General features: G+C 50.5%; 1 protein-coding gene across 1 annotated transcript in view; it reads right to left on the reverse strand.

Moving 5' to 3' along the window:
- The window catches only part of LOC138583119 (ATP-binding cassette sub-family A member 9-like), a 2601648-nt gene that overhangs the window by 1118828 nt on the left and 1468655 nt on the right, over window positions 1-14165 (reverse strand). The window lies entirely within an intron of this gene.

Consider the following 14165-nt stretch of genomic DNA (forward strand, 5'->3'; position numbering starts at 1 on the left):
ACTGAGACATGGTTCACTGCCAGCTCTGTCACTGCTTTTACCACACTCCTCTCTGAGGGTTACAAGGTCCTTTCTAAGCCCAGGCCTAACCGGTCTGGAGGCATAGTGGCCTTGATCTTCCCTGGTTGGTTCCCTGCTACAATCATTCCCAATCATTCATACTCTTTCTTCGAATGCCTCGTCTGCAGGCTTGGTGTCTCTCTCCAACCTTCTTGTTGACTCTCGCCACCATCTACAGGACCCCTGATCCGGACTCCCTATTCCACTCATAGGGTTCTGACCTTACCTCTTCTCGCCTCCACCTCCTAGCTTCTCCTTTTCTGAGACTTCAGTATTCACCTTGACTCTCCTGATTCGGCCACTGGACTCTTCTGTAGCCTCTGTGACTTTCTTTCACTTACTATTCATCCCTCTGGTTCGACACACTCAGTCGGACATACCTTGGATGCTCTGCCCTTGCTAATCTTCACCTCTTTATGCCCAACACCCTGGACATCCTTGTCCCTGTTATGAGGATCCGCATGAAGCCTGCCTCCAAGCACAACACCTGGTATGACTCCGACAAACCCTCTCTGAAATGCAAGTGCAGAGTTGCTGATCGGAAGTGGCGGACATCAGGTACATCCTCTGACAGACTGGCCTGCCGGCTACTCCAAAGGAAATACAGACTCTCCATTTGCTCGAAGAAGAGGTCGCATATCCAAGCCTGCATATTTGGGGCCACTAACAACAGGGGCACATGTTTAAAATCTGAAAGGATTCTGCAAGAAACTTGCCAATCCTACTGCAGTCTCCAATTCTCCCCTGCTACCCCTACCCTCTGTACTTCACTCATGTCCCACTTCCTAACCAAAACTCTGGGCATCCTATCCTCACTCTCCTCTACTCCCATCCCTCTTCCCTCCCCAGATCTCAGGCCATCCTTGGCCCCCCTCTCCCCTTCCATCCTACTCTCCTCTTTCTCGTCCTTAGCACCAGATGAGGTCTCTAGACAAGTCCTCTCTATGAAAGTCTCATCCAAACAGGTGCTTCCCTACTCCTCAGAACTATCAAGGACAACATTTCCTCCCTTGCACCAGCCTTGGGCAATTTCTGTAATCACTCCTTTGCCACTGGCTCCTTCCCGCTACTCCTCAAGCACTCCCTTGTGCATCCTCTCCTCAAAAAGCCCTCTGCCGACCCCTCCTGCACGGCTAACTACTGCCCTATCTCCATTACCCCCTTCCTGGGCAAAGTCCTTGAGAAGCTGGTCATCTGCCAACTGGTCCAACACACTGAATCTGTTGGTTGTCTCCACAACCACCAATCTGGCTTCAGAGCAGCCAGAGGCACAGAAACTGCTCTTCAGAACACCTGTGAAGACTTGCTCTCAAATCTCGATTCCAACACTCCATCCGTTCTTATCCTTCTGGATTTTTCCTCTGCCTTTGACACGGTCAATCAAGCCACCCTGACAAATCAGCTCTGTGGCACCCTTGGCATCACAGGCCTGGCTCTGGATTGGTTGATTTCATCCCTCTCCAACTGACCTTCCCAGGTTCAACTGAGCTCTTTATCTCCCCTATCACACTCTCCACCTGTGGCGTCCCTCAAGGCTCTATCCTCTCGCCCTGGCTCTTCAACATCTACCTTTCCCCTCTGGCCCACCTGATCTCCTCCTTCTCTCCTCACTTCCAGTGTTATGCAGACAACATGCGTCTCTCCTTTTCAAGCTTCCCTCAACTTCCCCCTCTTCCTCCTCTCTCGACTGAGTGTCATTCAGGCATGGTGTGCTGCCAATGATCTCTGCCTTAATGGCCTTAATGCCTGTAAGACTGAGATTCTTCACATTGGGACCCCAGCTCCCTCCTTCCCTCCTACCCTCTGGCCGCCTTCTATGGGTCCCATACCCTCACCCTCTTGTGAGGCTAAAAACCTTGGTGTCATCTTTGACTCATCTCTCTCCTTCTCTCCTCACATCACGGACCTTACCAAGAAGGCCCACTATCAGCTGCACCTCCTCAGAAGCATTCTCCCTTTTCTTACCTTCCCCCAGAAATTCAATGGGCCTCATTACACGGATGGCAGTAAGGGATTATCGGTACCGGTAAGGGTACCGGTAAGGGTACCGGCACCGGTAATCCCTTACCGCCTTACTACGAGGTCCCTTTGCGGGTCCCTACCTTAACGGCTGGTTTTACCAGCCGTTAAGTACGGGACCCGCAAAGGGACTCCGAAGGTAATTACGGTACCGCAATTTGCAGTACCGTAATTACCGCCTTCCCCATTCCCATTGAGCCCTATGGGGGCAAAAATGGGAATGGGGAAGTGCCATGGTGAAGGGGGAATTACCGCCCCCGCACAGCCTTGAATGGGGCGGTAATTCCGCCATTCACCATGGCGGACTCGGTAAAATACCGGTGGCAACCATGGCGCTAATAGCGCCATGGTTACCGCCTTCCGTGTAATGAGGCCCAATGTCTCCAGAGCTCTGGTACTCTGTAGGCTGGACTACTGCAACAGCCTCTTCCTCAATCTTCCTTTATTCTCCCTTCGCCCCCTTCAACTAATCCAGAATAGGACTGCAAGACTTATTCTTGGCCTCAAGCCCAGGGACCGCATCTCTCCAGCCCTAAAATCTCTCCACTGGCTCCAGCTTGCTGCTAGGATTAAGTTCAAGACCCTCTGCATCGGTCACAAGGCTTTCTTGGGCCTGGGATCCCGCTACATCCAACTCTCTCTCACTAAATACCTCCCTGCTAGAGCCCTTAGGCCTTCTAGCTCCAACTCTCTGCAGATAAGATGCTTCTCTAAGCAGAGAGTGGGGGCTAGAGCTCTCTCCTCTGCAGAAACTTCCCTCTTAAATGGTCTCTCTGCCCCTCTGAGGCTTGAGCCAGATCTCCTTATGTTCCAGAAGCTCAAGACTTCCCTTCTCTCCCCCACCCCTGCTAACACCCCTGTCTGCCGCAGTGACCGGCTGCCTGGTTCCCTCTGAGTTCTACAGGACACCAGCCGCCCCTCACCCAGCCCACCCACGCCTCGCATTTAGCATGTGTGCCCTCACCCCCTGCACCCCATACAATCCCTGGCACTTGCCCATATGGCTTCCCCTTAGCACTTGCCTAGCCCCTGTGGCCCTCCCCTTCTCCTCCACCCTCCTTTCACTTGCACTCTCCCCTCTTTACCCCGCACTTCCCTTCCTACCCAAACACTTCGCACTTCACGGAGACCAGCACTTCCTGGCACTTCCCTCCCTCGCAATTCTTGCTACTGAACTAGCACGATCCGAATGTCACAAGGCCTCGTAGGACATTTATTCTTATCTTTCTCACCTGCAGCCCCCATTTTTGGTTTTGACACTTTGGTGGCGCAAGCAACCTAATGGCTAAAACATTGGTAATGTAAATGTTAAAAAAAGGAGAACGAGGGAGTTTGGGAGCCGTGTATAGCGTTGGCATGGCAACATGCCCATTCTTGGCTATGAAAAAGCTGAAGCACCATTTGGGCCTTCACCGTCTCGCTTGGCGGCTGCTGCCGTTGGCATGGAGGTGTGCGCACGCTCTGAAGTCGGAGCAAAATGATGTAGTAACTATATGGCAGTTATTGTAATTTCCATGCACCAATGTTTTTTTTTAACTTAAACTCCTAGCGGACTATGTTTCAAGTCTGCCGCGGTGTGATCTGTTTTCGAGGCAAAGCTGTGAAGGAGGAGTATCTGAGCTTGTGGGAGATCTATGCCGCCGAGCTTCTCATACCTGACCTGGTTATGGCGTTTCCGTGCGCGAGGTGTCGGCTCGGGGTCTGGCCGTGCCCTGGTTTACGTTTCTGGTGTTCCGACAGTGAACCTTTCAGAAAAGAAAAACGTATGCCAGATATTCTGGCTGGCTCTAGAATATTCCTGAGGTCTCGGGCGCTCTACATTTATAGTGTGGCTTGAAGTGAATGGCCCTCATTACGACCCTGGCGGAAAGTGACTGACCGGACCGCCACAGCGTAAATAGCGTTTCCGCCATTGCACGATGGAGCAAAGTGCGGCCCATTCCGACCCATTGGGCACGAGCACCACGCCATGGCGGAAGTGCAAAGTCCGCGATGGCGGAAATGACCCCAAAACGGCCCACACCGCCGCCGTACGGCGCCCTAGGTGCAATACCGCCACCCATCATAGCGGACACCGCAGTGAGCGCCAACCGGAAAGTACGGCGACCGTAAATATACGGAAACGGAAGTAAAAACATGGGCCCGGAACGGGAAACAACACCCCGTACACCTATAAAACCACAAAATACACACAACCACTAAAAACACCACCCTGAGACACATCCCAACCCGTCATCCACCCTAGTGAAACCAAGAAAAATGGGAAAAGTAGCGAAGAAAGCGTGCGACCGCAAGCGGCAGGTCCACTTCTCCCGTGAGGAACTCACCGTGCTAACAGAGACCCTCCAGGAGAATGCCGCCGCCGTCTTCTCCTCGCAAATGACCAGGACGGCACTAGCGAACAAGAAGGCCATATGGGCCCTGGTGGCACAGCGGGTAAGTGCGGTGGGGACCGCACCCCGCAACCCACAGCAATGCAGGAAGCGGTGGGACGACCTGCGGATACGCGTCCGTAGCATACTTTCTGCCAACCGCAACATTGCCACAGCCACCGGGGGAGGGTCGGAATCACCCATCAAGTTGACCCCCTGGGAAGAAATCTGTGCCTCCACCATTGGAATGGAGAGCATAGAGGGAGTCGGAGGGATGGAGAAAGGAGTGCAGACATCCGGAGAATCAGGTAGGTGGCCCAAATAAAACCATGCCAAATCCACAATGTCCAATCATGTGACTCACATGTGTCCACATAGCGCAACAGCAACACATGGCCAGGAGAACGTCCACACACATTGGCCTGATAGCGCACTTTAAAACACACAATAAATACATAAATAATTAAAAACCCCAAAAACACCCACTACACGTGCAGCAGGCACACCCTAACTGCAGGCTGCCAAACAACTGCACCCTCACTCCACACACAAATGAAAGCACCTCCAAGGCCCCGACCCAAATCACCCTCAGGTACCACCCCAATGCATGTGATACATTGCCATTCCAATTCCCACAGACCCATTAATAACGCTCGCCCTCCTTTACTCCACCACAGGGTCCGATCCAAACGACGAGCTCCAGGACACCCCTACCAGCACACCTGCAAAGAGGGCCAAGACCGACGGCCAAAGACCCTCCACCTCAGCTGCACGCATCAAGACACGGCAGCAGCACATATCAAGTGGCAGCACACAGGAGGGAACATCAACAGGCACCCCAGCAGCCAGCATGCCCACAACAGCACCACCACAGGTCCCCCCAATGGATGCCACAGAAGGTACTGCCTCTGGTGGCAGCAGCACCATAGGTGACACCCCATTAATGGCAGCATGCTCCGACACAGAAGACGGGGATGTCGAAGTCAGATCCATCCATGACCTGTCCCAATCCCCCTGTCTGTTCCATCCCGTACACCATGAGGATACCACGCAGGGGCACCCACAAGACGACGACTGGCCATCCCCCACAAGCCCTGTGGCAGGGCAACATGAGGCGAACAGCCCCTCTGTGACACCACCGCAAATGGCCATGGCCCAGCAGAGGCAACAGTCCCTCGACCAGTTAATCGTGCAACAGCAGCAACTGGCCACGCTCCTCAAGGACCATGCCGATGGATGTGGGGGCACTAAGGCAGACATAGAAACATCAACTGAGACACTTAGGGCTCAAATCGAGAGTAGCACCGAGAGCCTGAGAGTCCAAATGGAGAGTAGCACCGAGAGCCTGAGAGTCCAAATGGAGAGAAGCACCGAGAGCCTGAGGGGGGAACTGCATGCGACGTCCAAAGACGTATGTGCCGAACTTGCCGCAGTGCGCCGTGTGCTCACTGAGCTCTCACAAACCCTTAGGGACATGCATGGACGTGAGCAGGCAGAGACATCATCCGTTGCAAGTTCCGTCCAGGGCAGCCCCCAACGTAGATCTGGGAGGAACCTGCGCTCCACAGGCAGGGGTGCCCCTGATACCCGCAGAGGGGGCTTGCAATAGCGACTGCCCACTGACAATGAGCATCTTTGGACACTGGTGTTCGGGGGGAGGTAGGAGGGTGGAGGGGGTGTGTTGGGCTCACTTGGGTGGCGGGTCGATAGGGTGTTCAACATGATATCACATATGCCATAAACAATGCACGATCAACCAATGAGATGTGTGGACAATGATCTTTGTGTACTAGGCCATCATAGGCGTACAGTCCATATTGTGCATGTACCAGACACACACAGTGCCACGAGTCCCGTGTCCATGTATCAGCCACCAGGCGTGAGTGCTAGAAGCATGCATCTATGAGATGCTGACGAATTTCACGGCCCTCCTGTGCCTCGCAGACTCCTTGAGGTGCTGCCACATCCCCACCCTCATCATGACCATCTTCAGGTGCTTGCAGTTCTGCGTCAGGGGGCATGGTTGTAGTCCTCCTCATGCTGGTCCCGTGGGTTCCGGACTGGTGTGAGGAGCCATCTCTTCAGTGGATATCCGGCATCACCTGTATGTGGACGATAAACGAATTATGTGGAATGCCATTGCTACGTACGCACCCCTCCCCCTTCCTGCCAGGTCATTGCTGCATCACATACCCCACATCAGCATGCATGAAATGAGACTCACCGAGTAGCCAGGATCTGTTCCCTGCGTGTCGCTCCATGTAGCGTGGTATTGTAGAGTTCCTCAAGACCATAGAATCATGGGTTGATCCAGGGAATCGGGCACAACAATGTGTAATGATCCTGTTGGCGTCACACACCATTTGTACATTCAGTGAATGAAATTGTTTTCGGTTGCGGTACTGGGCCTCCATGGCATGTGGGACGACCAATTCCACATGGGTGCAGTCGATGGCACCAATGCAACCCGGTATGCCGGCAAGTGCATGGAATCCCACTTTTGTGTTGGTAATTTCCTGCTCCGAGCGTGGTAGAGAGATGTAGTCGTCTGCGTGCTGCAGGAGGGCATCGAGCACTTGCAATAGTGTCCGTGAGAACAGTGGCTGAGAAATGCCATGCAACTGTCCGACTGTGTGCTGGTAGGTGCCTGTGGCCAGGAAGTGTAGTACAGACACCACCTTCAGTAGGGGTGGGATGGCGGTTGGGCTATCTATCATGCTGACAAGGTCAGCCTGTGTCATGTCCACAATGGCGGCTATGGTGTCCCGGTCCAAACGGTAGAGGGTGTGGATCTGCTCATCAGTGAGGTTGAACGGATGTGCTCGGAGGCGTGGGATTGCGGGCTGCCTGCGTGGTGGTAGTGGCTGTGCTGGCAGCCCTTGCTGGCCCTGCCTTGCCCTCCTCCTGCGTCTCCTCCGTGCGGCCGGTTGTAGTTGGTGTTCGTCTTCTTCTTGGAGTTGGAGTACTTGCAGTGCTATCAGGTCCCCCAGGGCCAACATCGCGAGTCCTGCCGGTAGCATTTCGGAGTGGTTGTGGGAGGAGACTGGGCGTGCAATTTATGTGTTTTCAGGCTGTATGGCCTCCACCTGTGGTGATTCATTCCACCTGTGCAAGCTGCTCTCCCCTTTGGGCGAGCACGTCCCGCACACAACGCTGCAATTCGAGGAATGGCATCTTGCTATTACAATCATGTATTAGTACCCGATGGCCGTGTAACATTGGTTGATATGTTCATTCGGCTATGGTCCCATTGTTTCACATGCATTCTTTGCAGTCGCGAACAGACTTGTGAAGGGTCAGTGGAACGTAGTACTCGAGTAACGGTGGGCCCTCATGCATCACTGTACCGAGTTGCACCGACGGGCGGGGCGTCCCATTTGTGGGTGAAGGCAGTTGCCATTTTCACACACAGCCGCACTAGATGGATTAATTTGTGATTTCAAGCGGCCACAGATGCCTTTTCGACGTGATGTTGCAAATGAGGAATTCGAAGGGCGGCGCTTTCGGTCTTCAGCTAGCGGCGAGGAGATGCCCACAGGTCTGACTGCAAATATAACGTTCTATTGTTCAGTGTCCTTGGGACAGGGGCCATGGCGAGGATGCAATGATTGATATGAATAGTTTGGGATGCGCAATAGCGAAGTGGATGATGAGGCCGGACGTTCCCAAATACATGTTACTTCACAACACTGGAATTACGGGCTGGGGCACAGTGGATTTTGCAGGCTGCATAACGCACAGACTCAATGGAATTCTCACATGTTATGTGAGTATGGAAACAGGCGTTATCATTACGGGATGAGGGAATGATGAATGGATGCATGGGCAGATGATTTGATACGGTGTTTGCCATGTACAGGGCTTCTTGGAATCTGTCAGCCTATCCTGCGCTATGTGATGCAGGGCTGCCATAGTGGGACCATCGTCTATCTGGCCTTGTTGAGCCCTCCCTGTCTCGACGCGCCTTCAGACACTTGTGTCCATGCACGTTACCAATCCCATCTGATGGATTCTGTTTTCACAGACGCATGCACAGGTACACTCGTTTGTGATGGTGTTTTCACCTCGATATGGATAGTTATGAGTCGCAAGTGGTTTTGGGGTGGTGATGATCCTTTGGAGTGGGCTAGCATGCATATGGCTGTGGATTTAGTGTGATCATTGAAGTGAGTTGTTCGAATGTAGTTCTGATGGCCATTCTTTTCTTTTTCTTTTCTTTTGGTTGACAGGTATCTCCTCCCCTTTTGCCACTGCCATCTGTATGCCACTCCTGCAGATGGGTTTTACTCCCGACACCTGCTGCTTCGTGTTAATCAGTGGAGCAGCATTACGATCTTATGGGACGATCGCCAATGGGCCACATGCCCTTACGCAGTACTAGTGGCTCGGAGCAACATTTCGGCCTTTCAGCTGGACTAGTGCCTCCCTATTGGGACGGCCCTGCGGTTCTAGGCGCTTCCATGTTGCCTTTTCGTACGAGAATGTAGCCCCTGTGTACCATGAAGGAACAGGGCGTCACACAAGAAGTAGCTGGTCATTTATTGCGGATGCAGCCCACAATGGGGAAATGTGTTTTGGAGTCCATGGCCTAATGGCTGTATGGGCTTGGTGAATTTGTTGTGCATTAAATTTCTATTCTGATATGGGCCGTGTAGCGTTCTTCTTTGCAAGTGATGTGGCATATTCCTATTTGGGGAGCGATGTATTGTGAGGAGATCTGCATTGGGTTCCAGCTTCGGAGTATAGTTGCGTGGTACTGTGCTGGGCGCGTTTGCCTACGAAGCCCAGTGAGGTCAGGGGTGAGGGCTGCCAATATGACTGTTTGGATGATGTCATGCTCAGGGGCGGGGGATTAGGTTTTGTGTAACAGATGCCGGTCAGCCAGGTGGATTGGTGGAATGACGTGATTATCGGAATGTTGCTGGTCACAGGTGCCTGTGTTTGCGTGCGTTTCTTGGTGGGAGACTGGGGTCATGTCCATTGGTATAGCTTCTGTATTCGTGCCATCTGTGCCCTGCAGCTCCCATTGGCCCCTCTTGTGATTCTTTTGTTCGTTGGCATGCATGGGTGACTTGTACATTTCACTGGTTGCATTGTGACTTCGTTGCACCTACGGGGAGTTGTACTATGTGGCCAGGGAGCGGTGTACAGGCACTCAGTGGGGCCGTTTACGGTTGATTCGCGATGCCGTACTTCTCACCATGGCGGAATGGTACTTTCCGCCGTGCTTGATGGCGTTAAGTACATGTCCGCTAGGGTCGGAATTCGCGTACCCTTGCGCCATGGTGCTAATTACGGTTTGGCATGGCGCGCGCGCGCGTACTTGGTGCAGTTAGCGTTGGCGTTCACTACGGTGTCGCTAATGGCATCGTACTTTACGGTGACGGGTCATAATCGCACCGAGCGCTATTCGATGGCGGTATTGCATTTCCGCCATCGTTTTTCGATTTCCGCAAGGGTCGTAATGAGGGCCAATGTGTTTTGAAGTAACTACTGAGGCAGGACTGGTATATGAGCCGCCCCACTGCGAACTCTGGTTATGGTTATAAAAGGAAACAAGCTCCTCACTTGACTGCACCGCATCCCAGCCGGGCCAGTCTTTGTAAACATTGCACCAGTATGTACAACTGTGTGAGTGTGCGCCAAGAGAAATGCACCTTTATTTAACTCTTTGGCCGTATGCATACACATCCTAAATCGGTGCGTGTACTTTGTTTCCCCTTAGGGCTTATTAAAACGCAATGATTGTCTCTGGTGACTGGTATAGGATGTGCTCCCATCACCACTCCCTACCCCCGCATGCACACACGGACACACTGCCCCAACCCTCTTTTACCATCCAATAAACGTTTATAAACGTCCCTGACATATAGATGCACTGGAACCAGTAGCAGGGTAAATGTTAAGAGACTGGGTGTTGCCTTTGTACAAACTGTACAACCACATTATACAAATACACCTGGACCGCATTGTCCTCTACGACTTGCCTGAATGACCCAATATGTAGAAAATGGCAGCTGGGATTTTATCATTCATTATGTTGCTTCAAAATTGATTGCTTGGTTTTGAAAAAGTGTGCTCTATAGGCAACAAACATATCCATGAACACAAAAGGGGGCCAACTGATTGTGAGGAAATAAATATGATTATGATATACATCCCCTCTATTCACTTTCGAACATTTGTAACAGATCCTCTATTACCGGATGGATGTTAGTTATTTATTGTATCACCTGCTGAGATTCAACCATGTCCGCAGCAAATCAGAGGTAGATGCCTGCAGCTGGTGCATTAATCTGCTGAGCTGACCTGTCTGGAGAACTTGACAAACAAATGTTATATTTCTCTCACAGCTTTACACTTTACGAATGTCCTCTTGACACCGCTCACTGGACGACTTATGTCGGCAAACTCCCCCTATCCGCCTTGTACCGGAATCAGCTGACCGAAAAGCTGAGTCTTTGGCCCCGACATGTTTTTCTTTCTCGGCTGTCTTTAATTTAGGTTAATGCACGGTTTATTCAAGGTGCCCAGGTTCCCTGCATAATGTCGGCTCCGCCTCTCCTCAGGGCAGCGTTATGTCATGTGTGTTATCATTCTATATCATTCTAGCGCAAGAGACTCATCAGGGCGGGTTCCCAAGGTGATGCCAATGAATATGAAAAAAGCTTTGTAAATACAGGTATACAATTAAGTTCTTTAACAAACGGCTGCTCATGGCTCAAACAGGCTGTATGTAAAACGCATTCATATAGGCTACCCTGACCCAAATACTAGGCCCTGCATTATTATTATTACATCACCACATCAGCTTCAAAGTTGCCTTCAAAACATATTTACCTGCATAAAAGACTGCATTGCAGTGTGATTTTGCACTGGTATTTGCATCAGGGTAAATACCCTTGAAATACAAATGCATTGCTCTAAACATATTTTCACTGGGGAAGCATTTAAGTGAAATACTTTGTGGCTTATTGTGTTTTATTTTTAATGTATGGATCCCCACATACCTCTCTTCCCACTTTCAACCCACTGTTAGGCAGAAATCTGTGCAGTTCCCTTAGGGACCACTGCAAAAAGTTTAAGACTACAGGAGTTAGCAGTAAACACAGTTGGTAGCAATCTGCACCACCCAGATTTACCTGGTAGCAGTGGCTGAGCAGTCAGACTTCTCTCAAGAAGAGTTAGGCAGTATACAGAGCATACACAATAGGGCAGGTAAATAAAGTAGAACAAGCAAACACTGACCAAAGCTTTGGTGTAAAAGATATATAATTATTTATTTAAAAACACATCTATAAAAACACACTGGCACTAATATCAAGCAATTTCAAAAACACAGTCACTCAAGTATATACACTCCCTTAAGAGAATATTAGACAAGTCTTAAGTAAAGCACCACTTATTTTCAGACAGCGGTGAGCGCTTAACGCAGATGGCGATCCAATAATTCTGTTAAAAGAGAGAGAAAGGCAGAGCATAAATTGAAACAGATCCCAACACTTTCAAAAGAACACAGCAAGAGAGGAAGGCAGAATAAAACCGTGAAGTTAGAGTTCCAGAAAGCCGGATTCACTTTAAGAGGATCAGAATGAAATGTGTCCAAGGTCACACGGTTGAAAAGTGCACAAGTGTCTCGAAAAGGTTCAGAAAGGAGTTGGACCAAAAGAAAGGGACCAGTTAGATGGTCAAGAGACCAGCCCAGTCTAGAAGGTTAAGGATTTACTGTCACCTTGTAGCAATCTATAGAAAGGGAGGCCAGGCGGACACAGTACCTCTAATTGGTGAGAACACTCCAGCGGGGGCAGTTGTTCCTGGCAGCGGTTGCGAGTCGGTGCTTCGTCCGGCAGAAGAGAAGATCTCGTCGGGGAGTAAAACAGGAGGTCGTTGTACTGCCAGGGAAGAAACCAGCCGCGGAGTTTCTCGATTCAAAGGAGCGGTCCTTTTATTTGCGGTTCAGTGGTAAGTGGCTATCCGGTTGCCGGAGTGCTTGGCACGGGCAATTCGACCACTAGACGTCCTGGTAGGCGAAAAGGAAAGCAAACTGGTTGTCCCCACCAGCTCAAGGGGAAGAGACTCTCCGGCAAGAAGATCTCCTCTGTCGTCGGGAAGTGGTGAGACGGTTCAGCAGGGCTCCACCAGTGGTGTCGTCGTTGCAGGTTGGCTCAGCTTCTCCCTCTTCGGATTTTCAGGTCCTGTGGCGACCTCTGAAGTTCCAGTCCCAAAGCCCTGCTTTTATGCAAGAAACCCCCATTCATTCAGCCTAGCTGTCAATCAAACATGCTAAGTGGTGAGTCGGCCGGCTCACCACTTGGGGCAATCACACAAGAGTGTGACTTGAGTTGCCAAGGCAACTCTGTGCCTAAACCCCGTCACGCACCCCCTGTGGTACCCAGACAGAGTGGCACCACTTTTGGAGGCTTCTATGGAGAAGCCCGCCAAAAAGTGGAACAAAGGGCTCGACTTGGGTTGGAGTCACAGAAGAGAACACAAACGTCATTTTAGAATCGAGTTATGGAAAAAAATACCAACCGGTGAATTAATATTAAATAAATAACCCGGCGGTATGTTCGAGGCTATAGGAATTAAATAATTAAAGTTGGTAGCCTCGAACAATGGGAAAATCCCATAGAGATATATTTGCGGTCGAATATAAAAAGTAGTATCCACTGCCACCAGCCAAAACTCGATCAGGGGGGACGGAAACGTGCCCCCCCGAATAACAGACCCCGGGGCAATCAAATTGCCCCGACCAGTACGTCCACAATATGATGGTTTGTACTGGTTTCTGTTCATAATATGGGACTAGTAAAGCCAATGGTGACTTTACATGCGTTGGGAGACAGTAGTCAGTCCCAGGGTATGGAGTCTATGGTGGGGTGTCACTATGACACCCCTGTGTCACCGCACTGAGGGTGCTGTGTAACACACATAGTAAAAACATATGAGACCATATGGAGTAAACGACCCCATAGCCCATAAAACACATTAGCAGTCAAAGGAACCCCTCAAATCATGTCCAAGAGTATGTGGAAAAGAGTCTCACTCTTGGCAGGAGAAAAAAAACAAACTCCAGAAATCCAGCAAAGCTGCTGGGGGACTCACTAGGTTAGGAAATTCAGCCTAAACAGAGAATTCTCCCTAACACCCACCCCCTAGCCTTCTCACCCCTCTTTTGCCTCTTAACCCCAAACATACTTATTTAAATTACATAAGCACAAAGAAACACCTCAACATTTCCTAAAATCCTTTCAGAACAGCCGGCTGTTAGTAGATCAGTGAGTAAGCAATTAGTGCAGCTTTGTGTGAAACAAGGGTAATTAGACTTTTCAGCAGTGCTTTAAGTGGGGTAAGAAATAGATGGCGGCCCTCATTTGCCTAAAGAGGAACATCTATAAATGCACAGGGGTGGTCTGGCCTACATAAATACGTCGAATCGCAACACCGTACGCTTGATACAACCAAAATGTGGGATCCTGGGCAAATCATTTAATTGCACTGCCTTATCTGCAGCTCTGTAAGTGATCCTGATTCCTTTCCTAGTTTATGTTAATATATCATGTAAAATTTCACTGAGATCGGCAGTCGAAGAAATAGCAACATCCTTCTGTAATGCCTTGGAAATGTTTTTCTATCATCCTTTCATCACAGTCAACGTTATTTTAAAACAAGTGTAAATGACACCAAAATGGTCTCACATCATTACAATATGTA

This window comes from Ambystoma mexicanum, chromosome 3q (assembly GCF_040938575.1).
Source record: "Ambystoma mexicanum isolate Mex_15411 chromosome 3q, UKY_AmexF1_1, whole genome shotgun sequence".
Taxonomy (NCBI): Eukaryota; Metazoa; Chordata; class Amphibia; order Caudata; family Ambystomatidae; genus Ambystoma; species Ambystoma mexicanum.